Source organism: Hibiscus syriacus, unplaced genomic scaffold, assembly GCF_006381635.1.
Source record: "Hibiscus syriacus cultivar Baekdansim isolate YM2019G1 unplaced genomic scaffold, ASM638163v2 tig00116951_pilon, whole genome shotgun sequence".
NCBI classification, from domain to species: domain Eukaryota; kingdom Viridiplantae; phylum Streptophyta; class Magnoliopsida; order Malvales; family Malvaceae; genus Hibiscus; species Hibiscus syriacus.
In genome coordinates, this window is record NW_024063482.1 from 5555227 (window position 1) to 5577436 (window position 22210).

A 22210-nucleotide genomic window follows, 5' to 3' on the forward strand; every position below is an offset into this window, starting at 1 on the left:
ATTGAGATTCTTGCACCATGGGCTTCAACGTGGGCTAACTGAAGACCATATTTGGGTGGGGATAGTCTTGGATACAATGTGAAGGGGTGATCGAGAAAGGTGGAGGCGTGCAAATTCAGGATCGCAAGTGAAACAGATGAATCTCTTGCAAACGCACATGCAATGGAGGAGGCCCTTGATCAGGTATGGACCGAGGAGGTGGGTTGAAATAATCGTCATTTCTAAAAATTTAAAATTATAATATGTTTCAAATTATTTTATATATTTTTTATTGAAAATTTATTTCGTCCATGAAATTTTATAAGTTTACCTCCTGTTAAAATTTTATCCGACATAAAATTATACATCCATCCTTACCACCTTAACGTGAATCCTAGAGAGAATGTCCAATATTAAACGGCGTGGCATTTGAAAGAACATGCACGTCTAGGTATTAGTTCATGGCTCCTCACGGATGGCAACTGGTTGGGTTTCGTTGAATTTTTGATTAATTTCTCTATTCAAATTCAAATTCAAATTCGGTTAACTTATATTAGGGAGATATAGTGACAAACTAACTCCTAATATTTACCTAAACGGTCATGTTGCCCCTCATTCATTTTTTTGGAATATTTGAGTTTAAATATTTCATTTTTGATCAAAAAAACACATTTTAAATGAAAACTATTAGTTGACTAACTATCAATACATATTACTGAAATTACATTTTCACATGTGTTTGATTGATGACATGTCTCATACTACATCATTAAAGTGATGATTGATATGTACCACATCATCAAACAAATGATGTGGCATATGTCACGTCATCAATTAGGAACGTGTGAAAATATCATGTTAATAATATACGTTGATCGTTAATCAATTAACAATTTTCTTCTAACATAAACTATTTTGATCAAAACTTAAATATTGCATAATAAAATGCTCCACAACAAAAGAAAAGGGACAAAAAAAAATATTGGAGAATAATTTTGTCATCATATCATTTAGGAGGTCTCATCCAACCCAAATTTTGATCATAATTTTAAGATAAAAACTCACATCTAATCCGATTCGATAAAAATATAAAAAAAAATCTTATTTTTACTCGAAAATATATTTTTTTTTATAAAAAACGTAAATTTAATCAATAAAACTTATAGTTTCCTATATACACTTAAATCGCCATACTCAAAAAATAGAGAAATTGAACAAAGTTTGAGGTTCAAGTAAGCTCCAAGCTCTAATATGAACGGTGAAGAAGGTGGCGGGCAAACATAGACTTGAAAGAAGAGGAAACCGGTGAAGCAAGGCGACGCCAAAAAACGGGGTATTGCCACGTGGAGAGGTACGAAGCCTAGATTCGTAGCAAGCACATTGCATGAAGCGTGGCATAATCGTAAACGAAGGCAAACCCACACCAAAAAGCTTCAAACCAAATATTTATTTGCAGAGGGAAAAGGTCATTTGATTATATAAAATCAAAAGCTACAAAAAGCGATCCAAAGGGGGCGGTTTGGCAGTCTTCTTCTTCTTCTTTTTGTCTTCATATTAAAACCATTTTCTCTCTCTCTTCCCATCGTCTTCTTTAAAGACCACAACGTGATAAGTGAATCGCATTACGATTGTTGCTGTCAAAAATCGTTACGTAACACCACAATACGCTATAAATTGTGCCGCAATGTCGCAACAAACTTTAAATTATATGACATATAAAATTACATAGATGAATTATTCTAATTTAATTCTTAAAATTAGATTATAAATATATATCATTAATAATATCGTAAAAGTTATATTTAAAATTAATTACTTAAATTTGAATTAATTAAATTATTTATTAAGTTATTTTAAAATTAAAATTCATGATTAATTTTAAATTAAATTTTTATATTAACATTAAGTATCATAATTATATGTTTATTTATTATTATATAAATTTGTATAAGAGAAATTCACTTTATAATGCCATAATAGTATATGTATTTTATCTATTTACTATGAAACTATAAAATTTTATTTAATATATATAAAGAATAATAAATAAATAATATTATAAAAAAAAAAAAAAATATTCATTAACAAAATAAATAAATAATATTATAAATAAAATAAAGTTTAGCTACAAATAATAATGAAATTAATGAATCATCTCATGGTTCTCATTCTTACCAACCAAATTCATGTTATCCACTTTACCTTGAACAAAATCCAAGTTATGGATTTTTTGGTCATCATTTATCATACAACATGTTTCTTAGCAATGATGCATCTTATGATGCACATAATGTGATTTCTTCTTAACACGGAATAGGAATGAATCAAAACCACAATGACGAAGATGTAAATGCTTTAGATTCGCCACACCATTCATTTTGGTGGTGAACTGTAAAATATAGAATTTTTATATTTGTAGATATGTATTTTTTATTTCTAAGTTATGTAAAATGAACATTTTATGTTACAATGTAAAATTTTGATATGATTTTAGTGATATTGTTTGTATGTTATTCATTAACATTATAATTATTATTACACATTATCCAGTATTATAACAATTCTATAGTTTATATTTATTTTTAATAAATTTTTATCTATGAAATTAAATTTTTATTTTCAAAATAAAATATTAAAAGAGTATATTAATATTAATATATTAAAAGATAACTGTAAATGTATAAATATAATATTTTAGACGTATTTTGATTTTTGAGAAAGAGATTACGCCCGTGACAACCGCAACACATTACGTAACGTCTGCAGCAATCGCGACACCGTATCTGTAACAAAATCCGCAACCACAATTTGATACAATACTAAAAAAAATCAAGATCAATAGATGCAAAATTGAATTGGAGATCATCCCTGAAGTCGATCTCTACAAGTGCGAGCCTTGGGACTTACCAGGTATTCATTTTCTCCATTTTTAATGGGATGAAGTATTAGATAAGATTAAAAAAGTTCGAATCTTATTATTTTGAAATAATAATAATAATAATAATAATAATAATAATAATAATAATAATAATAATAATAATAATAATAATAATAATAATAATAATAATAATAATAATAATAATAATAATTGAAAGAGAAGTTTTTTTAATATAAACTTTTATAATACTAGATCAATGGATGGATATATGAGGAAATATTAAACTTGCAGGAATATCATCGTTACCTAGCAAAGATATGGAATGGTACTTTTCAGCCCTCGAGATCCTAATTACCGTCATGGATCAAGGTCGAGCCGAGCAACGAAATCCGGCTACCGGAAAGCCACTGGGAAAGACAGGAAAGTGAACTCTCAAACACATGCCGTGGGGATGAAGAAAACCCTGGTTTACTACCGAGGACGAGCACCCCACGGTACTCGAACAAATTGGGTCATGCACGAGTATCGTCTCAACAAAAGAGAATGCGAATCGGCTTCGCTAGGCTTGCAGGTAACCTCATCGTTTCCACAATTCTTAAGGCTTTGTTTTGGTCATACATGCAATCGCATGAAATCACTCTACTGGTTCCTCCTGCAGGATGCTTATGCCCTTTGCCGTGTATTCAAGAAAACTGCAATTGCCCCCAAGATTGCCGGGGAGGACTACCAACATGTCTCGACTTCGAATCGGATGGCCTGTGAACATTCATTGAGCCTCGAATTGTATTCCGAGGGCAGGTGCGAAGAGAGTTCCCATTTCTCGATACCGGTCGATAGTTCGTCGAGTGTCCTCGGTCGATCATCTATTGACATTTGCAATACCAACGATGTTAAATGGATGTCCCAAGATGCATTTGGATTTCCTAACTACGAAACCTTACCCTATCATCCATCTAAGGTAAACAATTTATACAACTATAAGTTTCCGATTCATTTACTCTTTAAGTCCCTAATCTTTTTGAAATAATGAAAATAAACCATGTTCTCAAACTTGTTTGAATTGGTTACTTTTAAGTCCTTTAATCAGTTATGGGATTAGACAAAATAAACTTATACCATTTTTGGTTTAAATACTTGTTAAGTCCCTGTCAGTTTTGAAGTCAATCAATTTGGCCCCATGGTTTTAAATACTTCTTATGCAGGTAGATGTAGCACAAGAATGTGCAAGGTTACAACACCGGCTTGCATTGCCTCCATTGGAGGTGGAAGATTACCCTCATGGTGGACTGATCACCAACTATAAGTTGATGATGACAGGTCCAACACATGAAAGCCAGCACGAAACCGATATTGGAGGAGATTCTTATCCAGGGAGATGCTTGGGGGGCTAATTCTAGCAACGGTGCTAATGATTTCACTTTCATGACTGCCAGTGGCATGCACCAAAACCAAGTGAACGAGATGAGGCATCCACCATACATGCATAAACCATTGGAAGAATCCATCACAAGGTCAATGGACATAAGCGAGGAGAGAATGGTTGAGAATTTGAGATGGGTGGGGATGTCAAGCAAAGATCTTGAGCAGGTATCTCTTCTTAAAATAGTTAATAATTGGTTTAATTATAGTTTTAATCCCTCTACTATGCTCAACTTTTAGATTTAGTCCTTATACTAAAATCAAAATTTAACCTTTCTAATTTGACGCACAATTCTTGTTTATTCCTTTTACTTGATCGGAATCACAGTATTGTTTTATGGAAGAAAACAAGATTATTCCAATTGAAAATATTTCGAGTTCTGCAAGGAATGAAGACATGACATTCAAAGTACGCATACCACAAATTCAAACACGTGCTACTCTCTGTGTTCCTTTCTCATAGTCATAAGTTCTATTTCTTTTTACATGCAGGAAGCGGACAACATTACAACACTATTGAATTCAATGACACCGGGATCAACAATGCAGAAATTGAAGATTTCACGCGAGGTTTCATTGACGACGACCCCAGCGATCACTTTCTGGATGAGGGCACCATGGATGATCTCGCTAGCTCACCGAGCTTCGAGGTCGTCGAAGACATCAAAGTTAACCACGGGATGTTCATTTCGACTTCTCAAGTTGCCAACACATTGTTCCACCACACGATGCCATCTCAAACAGTCAAAGGTCACCAAAATGCAATGACAGCAACCGGCTTACGATTCACCGAGGCAACAACACACCAAAATGCATTTGTCCAAGGGAAGTGCATGGGAATCATGGCCTTCACAAGCAATGCAAGAAAGCTTTAAGTGCCTTCCTTTGCATGCTTGTGCTTCTCTTGTATATTGAGGAAGAAGAAGAAGATGCCATGAATGAGAAAATGGGGGATGGATCAAAGGACACTAAGAGAGAAAAATGTTAGTTGGAATGAATTTGGGTTGCTTTGGAAAAAAATGGGAATTTTCTTCACTATTTCCTTGGTTGTGTACATTGTTGTTCTGATGGATCTGCTGACCCAATTTGTGTAATTTAACTTATAGTTGTCAATCGGAAGGTTGAAAGCTTAAGAAAGGAAGCTGATGCCTATCCATAGTTGAACACAAGTTTATCTTGATTTTAATTGTAATTTTTAATTATATAGATGTGTTTGGTTCGGATAATCTTATATTATACTCAGTAACGATAGATTTTAAATTCGGAGTCCTAATATTTTGTTTGGTTTCTCAATATTAACTACTGAGGACAATGTAAGATTACTACAAGTAAGCATTGTTTGGGAATATTGAGGTAGAATCTACTGTTCTATGAACGTTCATAGCTTTATTTTCTAATTCAATATCAAATGTTAAACTTATTTTAAAAAATTAATTCAAAAATTATGTAGTAAAATATATTTAAAAAAGCAAAAAAAAATCAAAGAGTAGGCTGTATACATGGACTCGCACATATATAGTTTATTCCAACATTAATGGCTTGGACTGTAGTAAATATAATAATTTTGACTTTCAAAGGCGTGATAATGCCAGAATCTGCTCATGTTGTTGCTCCCCATGGTATCCTGGAATTTCCTTATTCACTTGCGTAGACTTCTTCTCTGTAAGTTGAAAACTTTTGGCCATAGCTCTCAGCTGAAATTTCTGTACTTTCCCTGTAGAAGTCTTCGGCAACTGTGACAGAAATTTGACCTTCTTCGGCACCATGAAATGCGGCAGGTTTTTGCGGCAGTAAGCTATGATATCCGTTTCTCTCACATCCTCCGTTTCTCCACTCTCGTTCTCTCGCACCGATATGAAAGCGCAAGGGCTCTCCCCCACCGAGGGTGCGGCATTGCCACCACTGCGGCCTCTAGAACTCTGGGGTGTTTGTACAGAACCGATTCGAGCTCGACACTGCTGATGTTTTCGCCGCCAGAGATGATGACATCCTTTGATCGGTCCTTTATTTCTAGGTATCCGTCCGGGTGTATGACTCCGACATCGCCGGTGAAGAACCATCCGTCTTTGAAGGCTTTAGAGGTTGCCTCTTCGTCTTTGAGATATCCTTTCATTATGCTACTTCCACGCAAAACAATTTCGCCTATGGTTTTCCCATCATGCGGGACACTTGCCATGGTTTCCATGTCCTTCACGTCTACATCTTCCAGCGTCAGTACGCTGATCCCTTGTCGTGCTTTGAGTTTCGCTTTCCGTTCGTTGGACAAATGGTTCCACTTGGCTTGCCACTCGCAGACTAAAGCCGGGCCAGTGGCTTCCGTCATACCGTAAGCGTGCGTTATGTGGAAACCGAGATGTTCCATTTTCTCGAGCAATGACGCTGGAGGGGGTGCACCACCGTGAGGACTCGGACGGCGTTCGTCCGGTTTGGCCTCAAGGAGGATATTGAACACGTGGGCGCGCAGCACATGTGTTACTTCGTGAGTTGCTATGCTTCGGTACATGTCGTACGCAGAGGTATTGCGTATGCAACATTAGTCCCACCTCGGGCTGCAACGCCCCATGTAAGGTCCAACCGTTGCAATGGAACATGGGGAGAGACCAGAGATAGACCGGCTCATTTCCCATTTCCCACCCTAAAATCAAACTTAAAGTGCTAAGATACGCGCCTCGGTGGCTATAAACAACCCCTTTTGGTTCCGATGTAGTTCCCGACGTGTAATTGAGCGCAATAGGATCCCACTCGTCATGGATTTCGACGGGGACGAATCCCGGATTTCCAGTGTGAATCAACTCCCGTACTCCAACTCCCCAAGCCGAACACCACTGGGAGAGTCTAAGTCATCAATGACAATCACAAGCGGCATGTTTGAGGAATGGCCTTGTTCAGCCATCAACATCCGAAGAGCCTCGCCAGCCAACTGCACGTACTGATAGTCGACGAAAAAAGCCTTGGCCTCAGAGTGACGAAGAATGGGGTGGCGATGTTCTTAGCGTCGAGCCTGGTATTGATGGTGTTGAGAACAGCCCCTGCCATGGGGACAGCAAAATGCATCTCGTACATGGCCGGAATATTAGGAGCCAACACAGACACCTACAAAACAATTCCATTTAACATTAACGGAAGAAACATTAATTTACACACATCAAATACGAATGAATGATTGAATGAACTTACAACTGATTCTTATGTATGTTAAGAGACCGTAGACGAAGCAAGACGACAACAACGCTCAGAGGTTTGACGCCATGTGAAGCGAATATTCTCGTAGATGATGGAGGTACGATCAGCATAAGAATTGCTAGCCCTTTTGAGGAACATCAAAGGGGTAAGTGGTACATAATTTGCGTTGCATTTCGAGAGTCGATCCATTAAAATTTAAAAGAAATGAAAGGTAAGCTTTTGAAGGGGAGCAATGCAAGGCGAGAGAGGAGAGTAGTGAATTGCTGGCGAACTATGGCCGATGGAGAAATGAATATATAGGGGTGAACTGGCACATTGTTTATGCTATGGCCATTAGTTATACAAAATAATTATAAAAAAAAATGTGCTTATTGGGAAATTGCTGAGACATGCAACGGAATACGTATGTGAATAAATAATTCAAGAGTCAGGATGTTGGAAATAAAGAAGGTTGAATACATAGTTTTTTTTTTTCTGTTGACAACTACCCTTTGGATGTTCACACTTCAGTTTGGCATGTCACTTCCCATGTTCTTCATGTTTGATTTGAGATTTGGATATTTTGTTTCTTGCATGTGGGGCTGCTTGAATCCTCCACCAATGGTCCAATACTAAGTCTCTCTTCATTTTGTTTTCACGTCACGTCCGTCTGTAGAAATTATAAAGAGTTATAATATTTATAGTAATATTAACCCTAGCCTATCATTTCAAAAATTAGTTTTGTGAAAGTTCTATTGTTAGACCTTTAACGATATAATATAATAAAACTTAGTCATGGTTAAGTTAGAAAGCTATCCCCATTATATAATTGACACTAATCGTTCTATAATCATAATATTATCTCGAGAAAGGAGAAAAATGACACACCTCTCTTATTTTTTGTCAGTTTTTTTCCTTTTCTTTATGAGTTCTTGAATTCTAATTCACACAAAAAACATTGGTTAAGATTGTTCTTTCACTGATTGCTATTCTCCATGTAAATCAGAAGAGATGAACCACTCATGACTGACGAGTTGAACTTATTTATATCAACAAAATTTTTCCTAAGTTTGACTTCATATATAATTAAGATTTAATGATTTGGTGAATTAGTCTATAACATAAAATCTCATATAAAGAAAAATTAAATCCATATGAGTTTATTTATATACCTTGGACTTATATCGAAGTTTTACGCGCATAATTATGTGTTAAATTAATGTTTCTTCATTACATTACATATAGCCCAATTTTTTTTTTTGATAAAATATATACAATTATTATTATTTATTTTTAGATATATTAAGTTAATGATTTTATAAATAAATATTTTCGAAATTTGAAATCTTAAAGTTGAAAATAAAATTATTACCATTAAAGGAAGGTCGTCGTCGTTATTGAACAAGTACAAAGAACGAAATTAATAATGTTTTATTGTGTATTGTTTTCATTGAAGGGTTTACTTTAATTAACAGTCATCGTAAGTTATTATTATTATTATATTTGGTATCAAGATAATTTAGTTAATGATTTTCAGTCAATTTTATTTTAAATTTTTATATATAAAAAAATAAAGGAAAATGAAACACGAGGTTTACTGATTATTTTGATATTAAAAACATAAAAATAAAGAAGCAGTCGAAAATTTTATAAGTTTTCCTAATTTTGACCAGTAAGTTGATCATCTTGACTTTCAAAGATGTTAGGAAATAAACCAAGTACAAGTAATTTCCCTATAACCAAAAGTGAGAATGCGAAATAAAAGCGGAAAAATAATACCCGAAATTTGATAACGGAGTTCAGCCAATTTATGCTTACGTCTCCGGACTGCTGCAGATCTTTTACTAAGAGAAAATTTACAGGTGTTTACACAACACACTTGAGAGAGAACTAGAAGATTTTGGGATGATTTTGAAGCTAAATGAGCTAGGGTATTTATAGTTAAAACTTAGGGACTAATATTGTAATTAAAAATAAAAATATTTTGGGCAGCCCCCCTCCCCAATTTGTTTTAGCAGCCGGCTGCTACTTAGCAGCCCAACTTGTTCTTTAATTTTCAACAATCTCCCACTTGAAGACTGATTTCAATCTGTCTTCACACCTCGATCGATGCAGCAGTATTTCTGGTCTTTTATTATAGCATGCCAACTGAAGCTGAACACAACTTCAGTTTGTCCGTAGTTACCGTCTTTGTTAACATGTCTGCTGGATTTTGAGCTCCACTGATCTTTTCAAGTTTCAAAATCCCATCTTCCAGAAGAGACCGGATAAAATGATATCGCAATTGTATGTGCTTCGTCCTGGAATGAAAAGACGGATTCTTCGCTAGATGGATAGCACTTTGACTGTCGCAATACAAGACATTGTTTTCTTGTTTCTTGCCTAACTCATTCAAGAAACTTTGGAGCCAGACCATCTCTTTGCTGGCTTCCGTAACAGCGACATATTCTGCTTCGGTTGTGGAGAGAGCAACTATCTTCTGTAGTTGAGAAACCCAACTCACTGCGGTTCCTCCTAGAGTATAGACATACCCTGTAGTGCTTCTTCTGATGTCAACATTTCCGGCTAAGTCAGCATCTACATAGCCTGTCAGTATCGTATCTCCACCTTTGAAACAAAGTGCTTTGTTTGTGGTACCTCGCAGATATCTGAGGATCCATTTGACTGCTTCCCAGTGTATTTTGCTGGATATTCATGTACCTGCTAACAGCTCCCACTGCTTGAGCAATATCTGGTCTGGTACAAACCATGGCATACATCAGACTTCCAATTGCTGAGGCATACGGCACCTTCACCATGTGTGCACGTTCTTCCTCCGTCTTTGGTGACTGTTCTTTGGAGAGTCTGAAATGAACACCTAAAGGTGTATTTACATGTTTAGCATCTTGCATGTTGAACCTGGAGAGTACTTTGTTGATGTACTCAGCCTGTGATAACATCAAAGTCCCCGACTTTGTGTCTCTCTTGATCCTCATCCCAAGAATCTGCTTTGCAGCGCCCAGATCCTTCATAGCAAACTGCTTCGACAATTTTTGCTTTAAGTGTATAATCTCTTGCATGTTTGAGCCTGCAACGAGCATGTCATCAACGTACAATAATAAAATAATGAAGCTGTTGTCGAACCTCTTGATGTAACAACAATGATCTGCTTGGCATCTGGTAAAACCACTACTACCCATGAAACTATCGAACTTCTTGTACACTGTCTAGGAGCTTGTTTTAAACCATACAAGCTCTTCTTCAACCTGCATACCAGGTTTTTCTTGCTTGCCTCTATGAAGCCTTCTGGCTGCCTCATATAGATTTCTTCCTCCAAATCACCATGAAGGAAAGCTGTCTTTACATCTAACTGCTCAAGATGTAAATTTTCTGCAGCTACAATTTTCAACACCAGTCTGATTGTAGACAGTTTCACGACTGGAGAGAAAATTTCATTGTAATCAATACCTTCTTTTGCTGAAAGCCTTTGACAACCAATCTTGCTTTGTAACGTTTGCTCCCATCGTGCTCTTCTTTGATCCTGTAAATCCACTTGTTATGGAGCGCTCTCTTGCCTGGTGGTAATTCAGCTAATTCCCACGTCTGATTTGACATAAGCGAGTCCATCTCATCTTCATGGAAGACTCCCACTTGACTGAATCCTCCACTTGCATTGCTTCATCATAACACTCTGGTTCACCATTGTCAGTCAGCAACAAGTAGTGTAAAGAAGGTGAATACCGTTGGGTTGGTTTAGGAATTCTGGAGGAGCGTCTCAGTTCTGGTGTGCCTGGTTCTTCCTTTTGAACTTCTTCAGGACTGATCTGAACATCATTTCCAGAAATCTCCTCGAACTCAGCAAATTCCTTTGTTTCAGCCTCGGTATTACTTGATTCTGCGGTTGACCTGTCTTTGTACATCACATTTTCATTGAAAATGATGTCTCTGCTTCTGATGATCTTTCGATTTTCGTAGTCCCAAAACCGGTAACCGAACTCATCACCGCCATAACCAACAAAGGCACATTTGTTGGACTTAGCATCAAGTTTACTTCTTTCAGCAGAGTCTATGTGTACATAAGAAATACAACCAAACACTCTTAAGTGTGAAAGGTTTATTTCTTTCTTGCTCCAAGCTTCCTCTGGTATTCCGCCATCCAAAGGAACAGAGGGCCCACGGTTGATCAGGTAAGCTGCAGTGTTGATAGCTTCAGCCCATAGAAATTTGGGCAATCCGGCATGTATCCTCATGCTTCTAGCACGTTCATTCAGAGTTCTGTTCATGCGCTCTGCTACGCCATTCTGCTGCGGTGTTATGGGAACTGTTTTCTCCATCTTAATCCCATTGTTTGCGCAGAAATCTCTGAATCTACTGTCTCTGTACTCTCCTCCATTGTCAGACCTCAACCTCTTGACTTTCAAACCAGTCTCATTTTCCACCATGGCCTTCCATTTTCTGAAGGTATCAAAGACTTCTGATTTCTTCTTCAGAAAATAAACCCACACCTTCCTTGTTGAATCATCGATGAAGGTGACATAATATAGTGAGCCTGCAAGAGATGGAACTGGGGATGGTCCCATACATCAGTATGAATCAATTCTAACCTTTCTGCCTTGGGTGCCTTGCCAATCTTTGCAAAACTGACTTTCTTTTGTTTCCAAAGATGCAATCCTCGCATAGTCCGACATCCACATTCTTTAGATCCGGCAGCTTCCCTTTTGACAGAAGTATCTTCATTCCTTTCTCGCTCATATGGCCAAGCCTTTGGTGCCATAGGTTTGATTTTCCATCAGCATCTGCTATTGCAATGATATTCTCTAAATTTGAGGTTACATAGAGAGTACAGTCTTCTTACCACGAGCAATGACGAGTGCTCCTTTGGTAATCTTCCATTCACAACCTGAAAAGGTTGTACTATATCCTTCTCCATCAAGCTGTCCAACAGAAATCAGATTTCTTTTGAGGCCAGGAATATGTCTCACTCCTGTCAGCTTCCAGGTGGTCTGGTTTGGCAGCTTTAGTCGGATATCTCCTTTTCCGACGATCTTCAAGGTTTCATCATCAGCAAGATGAACCTTCCCAAAATCACCACTGATATAGTTCTCCATGATTTCTTGGCATGGGGTGGAGTGGAAAGATGCCCCTGAATCCAAGATCCATGATTCAATCGGACTGTGACGCTTAGAATCATGGCATCACCTGTCTCCTCTGTCACGTTGGCAGATTCCTGTGCACCGGTATCTTTCTTCAGTGCTCGGCAATCTCTTTTAAAGTGACCTTTCTTGCCACAATTATAACAGGTAAAATCTTTCTTTCCCGTTCTGGATTTGGATCTGCCACGATTTGAATTTCTTTCTGAAGTTCTCCCTCTGGACTCCGTGTGCAAGGCTGAGGAGGTTGATGCTTCACCCGATTCTCTCCGTCGAATTTCTTCGCTCAGTACCAGATCCCGAACATCGTCGAATTTCAATTTACTATTTCCCGACGAGCTGCTAACTGCTGTAACAGTAGCATTCCAACTGTCTGGTAGAGATGATAAGAGAATTAAAGCTCGAACTTCATCATCGAATTCAATTTCCACAGAACTCAACTGGGTTGTGATTGTGTTGAGTTCATTCAGGTGTTGAGCCACTGATGCCCCTTCCGTCATCCGCAAATTGAATAATCGCCTCATCAAGTGAACTTTGTTTGAGGCCGATGGCTTCTCATACATACTGGAGAGAGCTGCCATAAGACCTGCCGTGGTCTTTTCCTTTGCTATGTTGAAAGCAACATTTCGGGACAACGTCAGTCGGATAACTCCGAGGGCTTGTCTGTCGAGAAGAGCCCAGTCTTCATTCTTCATGCCCTCTGGTTGCTTTCCTGAAAGAGGTTGATATAGATTTTTCTGATACAGAAAATCTTCAATCTGCATCTTCCAAAAACCAAAGTCCGCACCATCGAACTTTTCAATTTTCACCTTCCCTTCGTCTGCAGCCATCGCTCCCACTCGAATCTGGCTTCGTTTGGATCGTTTCTGACAATTTCTGCGAACCGCCGTGTATTAGAACACCTCCGTCGACAAACTCGTATCGCCGACCGAATTTCACTATTCACGAAATTCACTATTTACGTGAATAGTAATGAATAGTAACCTCGCAAAAAATTGACAAAATTCACAACCAAAAGCTCTGATTACCAGTTGTTAGGAAATAAACCAAGTACAAGTAATTTCCCTATAACCAAAAGTGAGAATGCGAAATAAAAGCGGAAAAATAATACCCGAAATTTGATAACGGAGTTCAGCCAATTTATGCTTACGTCTCCGGACTGCTGCAGATCTTTTACTAAGAGAAAATTTACAGGTGTTTACACAACACACTTGAGAGAGAACTAGAAGATTTTGGGATGATTTTGAAGCTAAATGAGCTAGGGTATTTATAGTTAAAACTTAGGGACTAATATTGTAATTAAAAATAAAAATATTTTGGGCAGCCCCCCTCCCCAATTTGTTTTAGCAGCCGGCTGCTACTTAGCAGCCCAACTTGTTCTTTAATTTTCAACAAAAGATTCATCATGTTTAGTATTTTCCTCATCGTAATCCGTTATTCTTTATTTAAATTGAAACTAACCAAACGAACTTAATAATTAAAAGATTAATGTTATTTGTTGGTGTCATGAGTTCAAACACTACGTATGTGATGTCATGGTTCGCCCTTATTGGTCTTTCGAATGGTGCGTTATTGTGTTAGTTCTTGGGCACATGGAGTGTGGCGTTAGAGCGTTGTTTTGCTTCTTCGGAGTTTTGTGTCTGTGTGCGCTCCGTTTGGCAGTACTAAAGTTGGGGTTTAGCTCTGAGCCCCGTTTGTGTATGCTTTTTTCGATTGTGGCTTTGTATTCTTGTTCTATTGTTGGTTTTTCTTTCATGGTGCACTCTTTTTGCTTCATTTAAGTTTAGGGAGTTTTCATTTTAACGAGACTCGTGATATTGTTTAGTTTTGTATTCTATTCATCTTGAATACAAAATCCCCTTTTCAAAAAAAAAAGTACAATAATATTTGTTTGATTCTACATTTGTATTAATTATACTATTAACTAACCACCACTTTTAGTAATTGTTTAATTGTTCAATATCATCTTTCATCCTTAAAAAAAACATCTTCATATTTGATTCGAATATGTTCGTTTGACCTTCTGTTCAAATTTAAATATAAATATTTATAATTTCATGGTATTGATCTGTTCCAATTTAAACGACTCTCTTTAACTATATACGACATACATAAATATTTCTTCATATTCTTTTCACATGTGCAAGTAAGATTTGTAATAATTTTTTTTGAATAGTTTGAGTGATTGCAATATAATATTTGTTCATAATCTTTCTTAACCATTGACAACACACGTCCTGACACAATTGCTCGAACTCATGACTTTTAAGAAAAACAACACTTATTTTAACTGATGAGATCACTTGATGGGACTAGATTTGTAATAATATTTAATAAATCATAATCATCTTAAATTATATAATCTATTGGTAATCTTATTTTAAAAAGAGAGAGATCTTTAAAATAAATTATTGATGATAAGAAAAAATTTGTAAAGAGTGGTAGTTGTAGAATTAAATTGAATAAAATAAAAATTGAGAGGTTAACATATAAAAATAAAAAAAAAATTTGTCGAAAAGAGAAATTGAAGTAACACGTGAATTCTAAAATAACTAATGAATATGTGGTTCAGTTTTAATAAAAATAGATTTAAAACAAGTAAAGAACCAAAGAAAGTAGGAAAGTAGGGATCAAATTGTAAAAAAAATATTACTTAGCTAAAGATCAAAATAACGTCGTTTTAGTTTGTTTTATTCATACGTTACAAATTTAAACCCTAGCCGAACTAAAAATTCAAAAAATTAAATTAATTCAAATAACTCGAAATTAAAAATTCAAATCGAATCAAACTTTACTCACATTATTAAATATAAAAATATTATGCACTTATTCTCCAAAAGTAATACTCAACGTGGCATAATGTCACAAAACATATCAGTATTATTATTTTGTAATTATGCAAGCAACACCCACCCCATTTATAACGATTTTTTTAATTATCAGTCAAAATTAGGAAAACTTATAACATTTTCAACTGCTTCTTTAGTTTTATGTTATTAATATAAAAATAATCAGTATACCTTGTGTTTCATGTTCCTTTATGTTTTATATAAAAATTAAAAATAAAATTGACTGAAAATCATTAATAAAATTATCTTGACACCAAGTATAATAATAATTATTATTATATACGATGGATATTAATCAACGAAAACACTTCAATATAAATATTATAGAATAAAATTTTATTAATTTTAATTAACTGTGTAATATATAATCGTACATTTAATATTTTGATATAACATCAACTGTATATTTTATTATAGAACAAACGTTAATTTAATATATAATCGTACATTTAATATTTTGATATAACGTCAACTGTATATTGTTAGATAAATTTAATTTATGATTTATAAAATAGAGGAAAAATATTGAGTATTAATGTTAATTTTTCATTAATAATTTTTTTATTTAAAAATAGATGACAAATATTGACTATTTATTACTTGACCTAACGGACTTGAAACGCAAAAAGAGACAGACGTAAGCATTGGTTGTGGATTCAAGCAGCCTCACGTGCAGAGACGAGCATATATCCATTTCCCAAATCAAAGAAAGAAGGGTAAAATTCCACGCTTAATTCCTAAACTGTTACTTTTGTTCTGTTTTAGTACCTAAACTTAATTTTTTACAAAATCATATTTAACATTTAGTTTAAATTTCATCTTGATACTTGTAGTTAAAAATTTAATGGTGATGTTGACTTGTCATCATAAGGTCATACCATGTCATAATTAAAAATAATAAAAATTATATCACGTCAATAATTCTGTTAATTTTTTAACAATGGAATATTAAATTAAAATTAAAATTAAACGTTAGATATGATTATAAAAAAATAAAGTTTAGATTTCAAAATAGAATAAAAGTAATAGTTTAGATACTAAATATATAATTTTCTCAAGAAAGAGAATAAATGAGTGGGTCGTCAATTTCCCAAGAAGCACCCTTTTTTGAGAAAAAAACTATATATTTATTTTTGTGTAACTAATGGCCACAACATAAACAATGTGACAGTTCACCCCCTATAAATTCATTTCTTTAAGGCCATAGTGTTGAAAAGTCAAATATGCATTTAGCATATAGGCAGCTAATAATGGGGCGGTTGGAAAAATGGCTTTGGGCTGCTAATGTAGTCAAAATTAGGTAACCAAATTGTTGAATTTATGTAATGGGTAAATGGAAAATTTAGTCATTGTAATTTAGGGTATTTATAAAATTAGTCCTTAAGCTTCAACTATAAATACCCTAGCTCATTTAGCTTCAAAACCATCCCAAAGCATTCTAACTTTCTTCCAATACTAGAGAATTTAGAGAGTTTTCTTTAGAGTTGTTTTCTCATTTTTATCAAGAGAGAATTATCATTGTTTTCTCCTTGATAGATCGAGAGATGTTGTAATTCTTATTTTCTCATAGTGAAATTCTTCTACCGTTACTTGTGGTTTTTACCCTATATTATTTAGGGGGTTTTCATGTAAATTTTGTGTCTCTTTTATCTTCAATTTTTATTTTCTGAAATTATCAGTTGCAATTTTGCTCTATCTGATAGGCGTCTTCCGCAACAATTGGTATCAGAGCTAGATTAGAGTGTGTAATATCTGTTTATTGTCTTTGTGATTACCACCAAAAGATAGATCCTCCAACATAAGAAAGTAAGAAGTTATTACACATTATTTGAAGGTTCCAGAAAACTATTCACGATAGTGAAATAGTGGGAGCTATCCGTAAAAGAAGCCATGACAACGAAATTTGATATTGAAAAATTCAATGAGAGAAATTTCTCATTGTGGAAATTGAAGATGAAGGCCATCATGAGGAAAGACGGTTGTCTAGCAGTTATCAGTGAAAGGCTGGTGGATTTCACAGATGACAACAAATGGATCGAAATGAACTGGAATGCTATGACAAACTTTCATCTAGCATTATCAGATGAAGTATTGTCAAGCATCGAAGAGAAGAAAACAGGTAAGGAGATATGTGATCATCTCACCAAATTGTACGAGGCCACATCGTTGCACAATAAAATTTTCCTTAAGAGGAAATTATACACTCACCGTATGACATAATCTACTTCAGTGATGGAGCACTTAAACACACTTAACACGTTATTTTCTCAGCTTACATCCTTAAGATGCACAATAGAAGAACAAAAACGTGCTGAACTTCTACTTCAAAGTTTACCTGATTCGTATGATCAACTCATCATCAACTTGACAAATAGTAATGTCACCACTCTAGTCTTCGATGATGTTACAGCTGCTGTTCTACAAGAAGAAAATCGGCGCAAGAACAAGGAAGACATACAAGTAAATCTGCAACAAGCAGAAGCGTTGACATCGATGAGGGGGAGATCAACAGAACGTGGCCAAAGCAGCAGTCACAAACATAGTAGATCGAAGTCGAGAAGCAAGAAGAATTTAAAGTGCTACAACTGTGGAAAGAATGGTCAATTGAAGAAGGATTGTTGGAGTCTAAATAAAAACTCTAATCCACAAGGCAATACTGCAAACACTTCAGATGATGAAGATACTCTATGTTGTGAAGCGTCAACCACCGTGGAAGGCAGAAAAAGATTTACAGATATATGGCTCATTGATTCGGGACCAACATATCACATGACCTCAAGAAGAGAATGGTTCCATCATTATGAACCTGTCTCATGAGGATCTGTATATAGTTGCAATGATCATGCCTTAGAGATCATTGGCGTGGGAACCATCAAATTGAAGATGTATGATGGAACAATTAAAGTTGTTCGAGATGTGCGACACGTGAAAGGCCTGAAGAAAAATTTATTATCCTACAGATTGTTGGATAATAATGCAAGCAAGATTGAAGCACAAAAATGAATCATGAAGGTGTTCCGTGGAGCGCTTGTGGTGTTGAAAGGCGAAAAGATAGCAGCAAACTTGTAAATGCTGAAGGGAGAAACTTTGCTAGAAGCAGAAGCCTCTGTTGCCTCATGTAGTTCAGATTCTGCAATGTTATGGCATCAGAAACTTGGACATATGTCAGAACAAGGAATGAAAGTCCTTGTGGAGCAAAAACTACTTCCAGGCTTAACAAATATACCACTTCCTTTGTGTGAGCATTGCATAACAAGTAAGCAGCACCGGTTGAAATTCAACACATCAAATTCTAGAGGCAAAAGTATTCTAGAATTGGTTCACTCTGATGTATGGCAAGCACCAGTTACATCCCTAGGCGGAGCAAAATACTTTGTCTCACTTATTGATGACTACTCCAAGAGATGTTGGGTGTACCCTATTAAGAAGAAGTCAGACGTGTTTTCAACTTTCAAAAACTTCAAGGCGCGGGTGTAACTTGATTCTGGAAATAAGATCAAGTGTTTTAGAATAAATAATGGAGGAGAATATACAAGTGGAGAATTTGATGACTTTTGCAGGAAAGAAGGCATTAAAAGACAGTTCACAATGGCGAACACTCCTCAACAAAATGGAGTGGCAGAGCAGATAAACAGAACCTTGTTAGAAAGAACAAGAGAAATGTTGAGGGATGCAGGCCTAGAAGAATCATTCTGGGCAGAAGCAATCAATACCGCCTGTTATTTGGTGAATCGAGCTCCATCAACTGCAATAGCGTTGAAGACACCAATAGAGATGTGGACTGGTAAACCTGCTGATTATTCAAACCTCCATGTATTTGGAAGTATTGTGTACGTGATGTACAACTCCCAAGAAATCTCAAAGCTGGATACAAAATCCAGGAAATGCAAATTTTTGGAGTATGCTGATGGAGTCAAGGGGTATCGTGTGAGGGATCCCACTGCCCGTAAAGTGATCATCAACAGGGATGTTATCTTTGTAGAAGATAAGCTACAAAGAAAAGAAGAAGATGGTAGCACTGAAAAGTCAGAGACTACACAGATACATGTGGAAAAGGATGTTGAACAAGGAGATTCTTCTGAAGCAGAACCAGCACATGATGAACAAAAACTAGAGAGTTCTGAAGCTCCAACAACTCGTCAATCAGATCGTGTGAGAAGACGTCCCAATTGACACTCAGATTATGTTATAGAAGGAAATATTGCATACTGCCTTTTAACATAGGACGGTGAGCCATCAACATACCAGGAGGTAATAAACAGCTCAGATGCTTCACTATGGATGATGGCGATGCAAGAGGAAATTGAAGCCCTTCATAAAAATAATACATGGAACCTTGTGCTACTACCACAAGGAAGGAAGCCAATTGGTAACAAATGGGTCTTCAAAATCAAGTGAAATTATGACGATCAAGTTGAGAGGTATCGTGCAAGACTAGTGGTCAAAGGATATGTTCAAAAAGAATGTATTGATTTCAATGAAATATTTTCTCCTGTGGTTTGACTAACAATAGTTCGAGTAGTTTTGGCAATGTGTGCTATATTGAACTTACATCTAGAGCAGCTAGATGTTAAAACAGCTTTTCTTCATGGAAATCTTGAAGAAGAGATGAGCCATCAACATACCAGGAGGTAATAAACAGCTCAGATGCTTCACTATGGATGATGGCGATACAAGAGGAAATTGAAGCCCTTCATAAAAATAATACATGGGACCTTGTGCCACTACCACAAGGAAGGAAACCAATTGGTAACAAATGGGCCTTCAAAATCAAGTGAAATTATTACGATCAAGTTGAGAGGTATCTTGCAAGACTGGTGGTCAAAGGATATGCTAAAAAAGAAGGTATTGATTTCAATGAAATATTTTATCATGTGGTTCGACTAACAACAGTTCGAGTAGTTTTGGAAATGTGTGCTACATTGAACTTACATCTAGAGCAACTAGATGTTAAAACAGCTTTTCTTCATGGAAATCTTGAAGAAGAGATTTACATGCTCCAACCTGAAGGTTTTGAAGAAAAAGAAAAGACGAACTTGGTTTGCAGGTTGAACAAATCTCTGTACGATCTAAAGCAGGCGTCGATGTATTGGTATAAGAGATTTGATTCCTTCATTATGTGCCTTAGATACAACAGACTTAATGCAGACCCTTGTGCTTATTTCAAGAGGTCTGGTGATAACGATTTTGTTATATTGTTGTTGTATGTTGATGATATGTTAGTTGCAGGACCCAACAAAGATCATATTGAAGAATTGAAGGCACAACTGGCTAGGGATTTTGAAATGAAGGACTTGGGATCAACAAACAAGATTCTAGGGATGCAAATTCACCGGGACAGAAGTAATAAGAAGATTTGGCTTTCACAAAAGAATTACTTGAAGAAGATCTTGTCACGATTCAGCATGCAAGATTGTAAGCCAATTTCTACCCCTCTTCCTATTAACTTAAAATTATCCTCCAGTATGAGTCCTAGCAGTGAAGAAGAGAGGATGGAGATGTCTCGAGTATCGTATGCATCAGTAGTGGGAAGTTTAATATTCGCTATGATATGTACAAGACCAGACATTGCACAAGCAGTGGGAGTGGTTAGTCGGTACATGGCGAATCTAGAAAAGAGCATTGGGATACAGTAAAGAGGATCCTAAGATACATCAAAGGGACCTCAAATGTTGCATTATGTTACGGAAGATCAAACTTACTAATCAATGGGTATGTAGATTCAGATTATGCAGGGGATTTGGATAAAAGCAAATCTACTATATGATATGTGTTCAAAATTACTGGTGGAGTTGTAAGCTGGGTTTTAAAATTGCAGTCAATTGTGGCTACATCCACAATAGAAGCAGAATATGTAGCAGCTACACAAGCCAGTAAAGAAACAATTTAGTTAAAGATGCTATTGGAGTAGCTTGGGCACAATCAAGAGTATATTTCTCTGTTTTGTGACAGTCAAAGCGCCATGCATCTAGCAAGGAATCCAACATTTCATTCAAGGAAAAAAAACATACGAGTTCAGTACCATTTCATTTGTGAAAAGGTGGAAGAAAGAACTGTAGATAAGCAGAAGATCCATACCAAAGACAACATAGCAGATTTCATGACGAAGGCAATCAACGCTGATAAATTTACCTGGTGTCGATCCTCTTGTGGCCTGTCAGAAACGTAAGCAACATGAAGGTACAAGGTAGAAAGAATGGTGTGAAGATATGATTGTTTCAATTAAATCTTCAAGTGAGAGATTGTTGAAAAGTCAAATATGCATTTAGCATATGGGCGGCTAATAATAGGGCGGTTGGAAAAATGGCTTTGGGCGGCTAATGTAGTCAGAATTAGGTAACCAAATTGTTGAATTTATGTAATGGGTAAATGGAAAATTTAGTCATTGTAATTTAGGGTATTTATAAGATTAATCCTTAAGCTTCAACTATAAATACCCTAGCTCATTTAGCTTCAAAACCATCCCAAAGCATTCTAGCTTTCTTCCAATTCTAGAGAATTTAGAGAGTTTTCTTCAGAGTTGTTTTCTCTTTTTTATCAAGAGAGAATTATCATTGTTTTCTCCTTGGTAGATCGTGAGAGGTTGTAATTCTTATTTTCTCATAGTGAAATTCTTCTACCGTTGCCCGTGGTTTTTACCCTATATTATTTAGGGGTTTTCCACGTAAATTTTGTGTCTCTTTTATCTTCATTTTTTATTTTCTCAAATTATAAGTTGCGATTTTTCTCTATCTGATAGCCGTCTTCCGCACCACATAGTTCCCACCAATTCTATCATTCTCTCCTCTCTCGCC

At 36.0% G+C, this 22210-nt stretch overlaps 2 pseudogenes; one reads left to right on the plus strand and one right to left on the minus strand.

The window, feature by feature from the left end:
* The first annotated feature begins 162 nt into the window (after nt 1-162).
* LOC120188534 lies at nt 163-5370 on the plus strand (annotated as a pseudogene).
* A 386-nt stretch (nt 5371-5756) lies between these two features.
* LOC120188882 lies at nt 5757-7739 on the minus strand (annotated as a pseudogene).
* Nucleotides 7740-22210: the final 14471 nt, after the last annotated feature.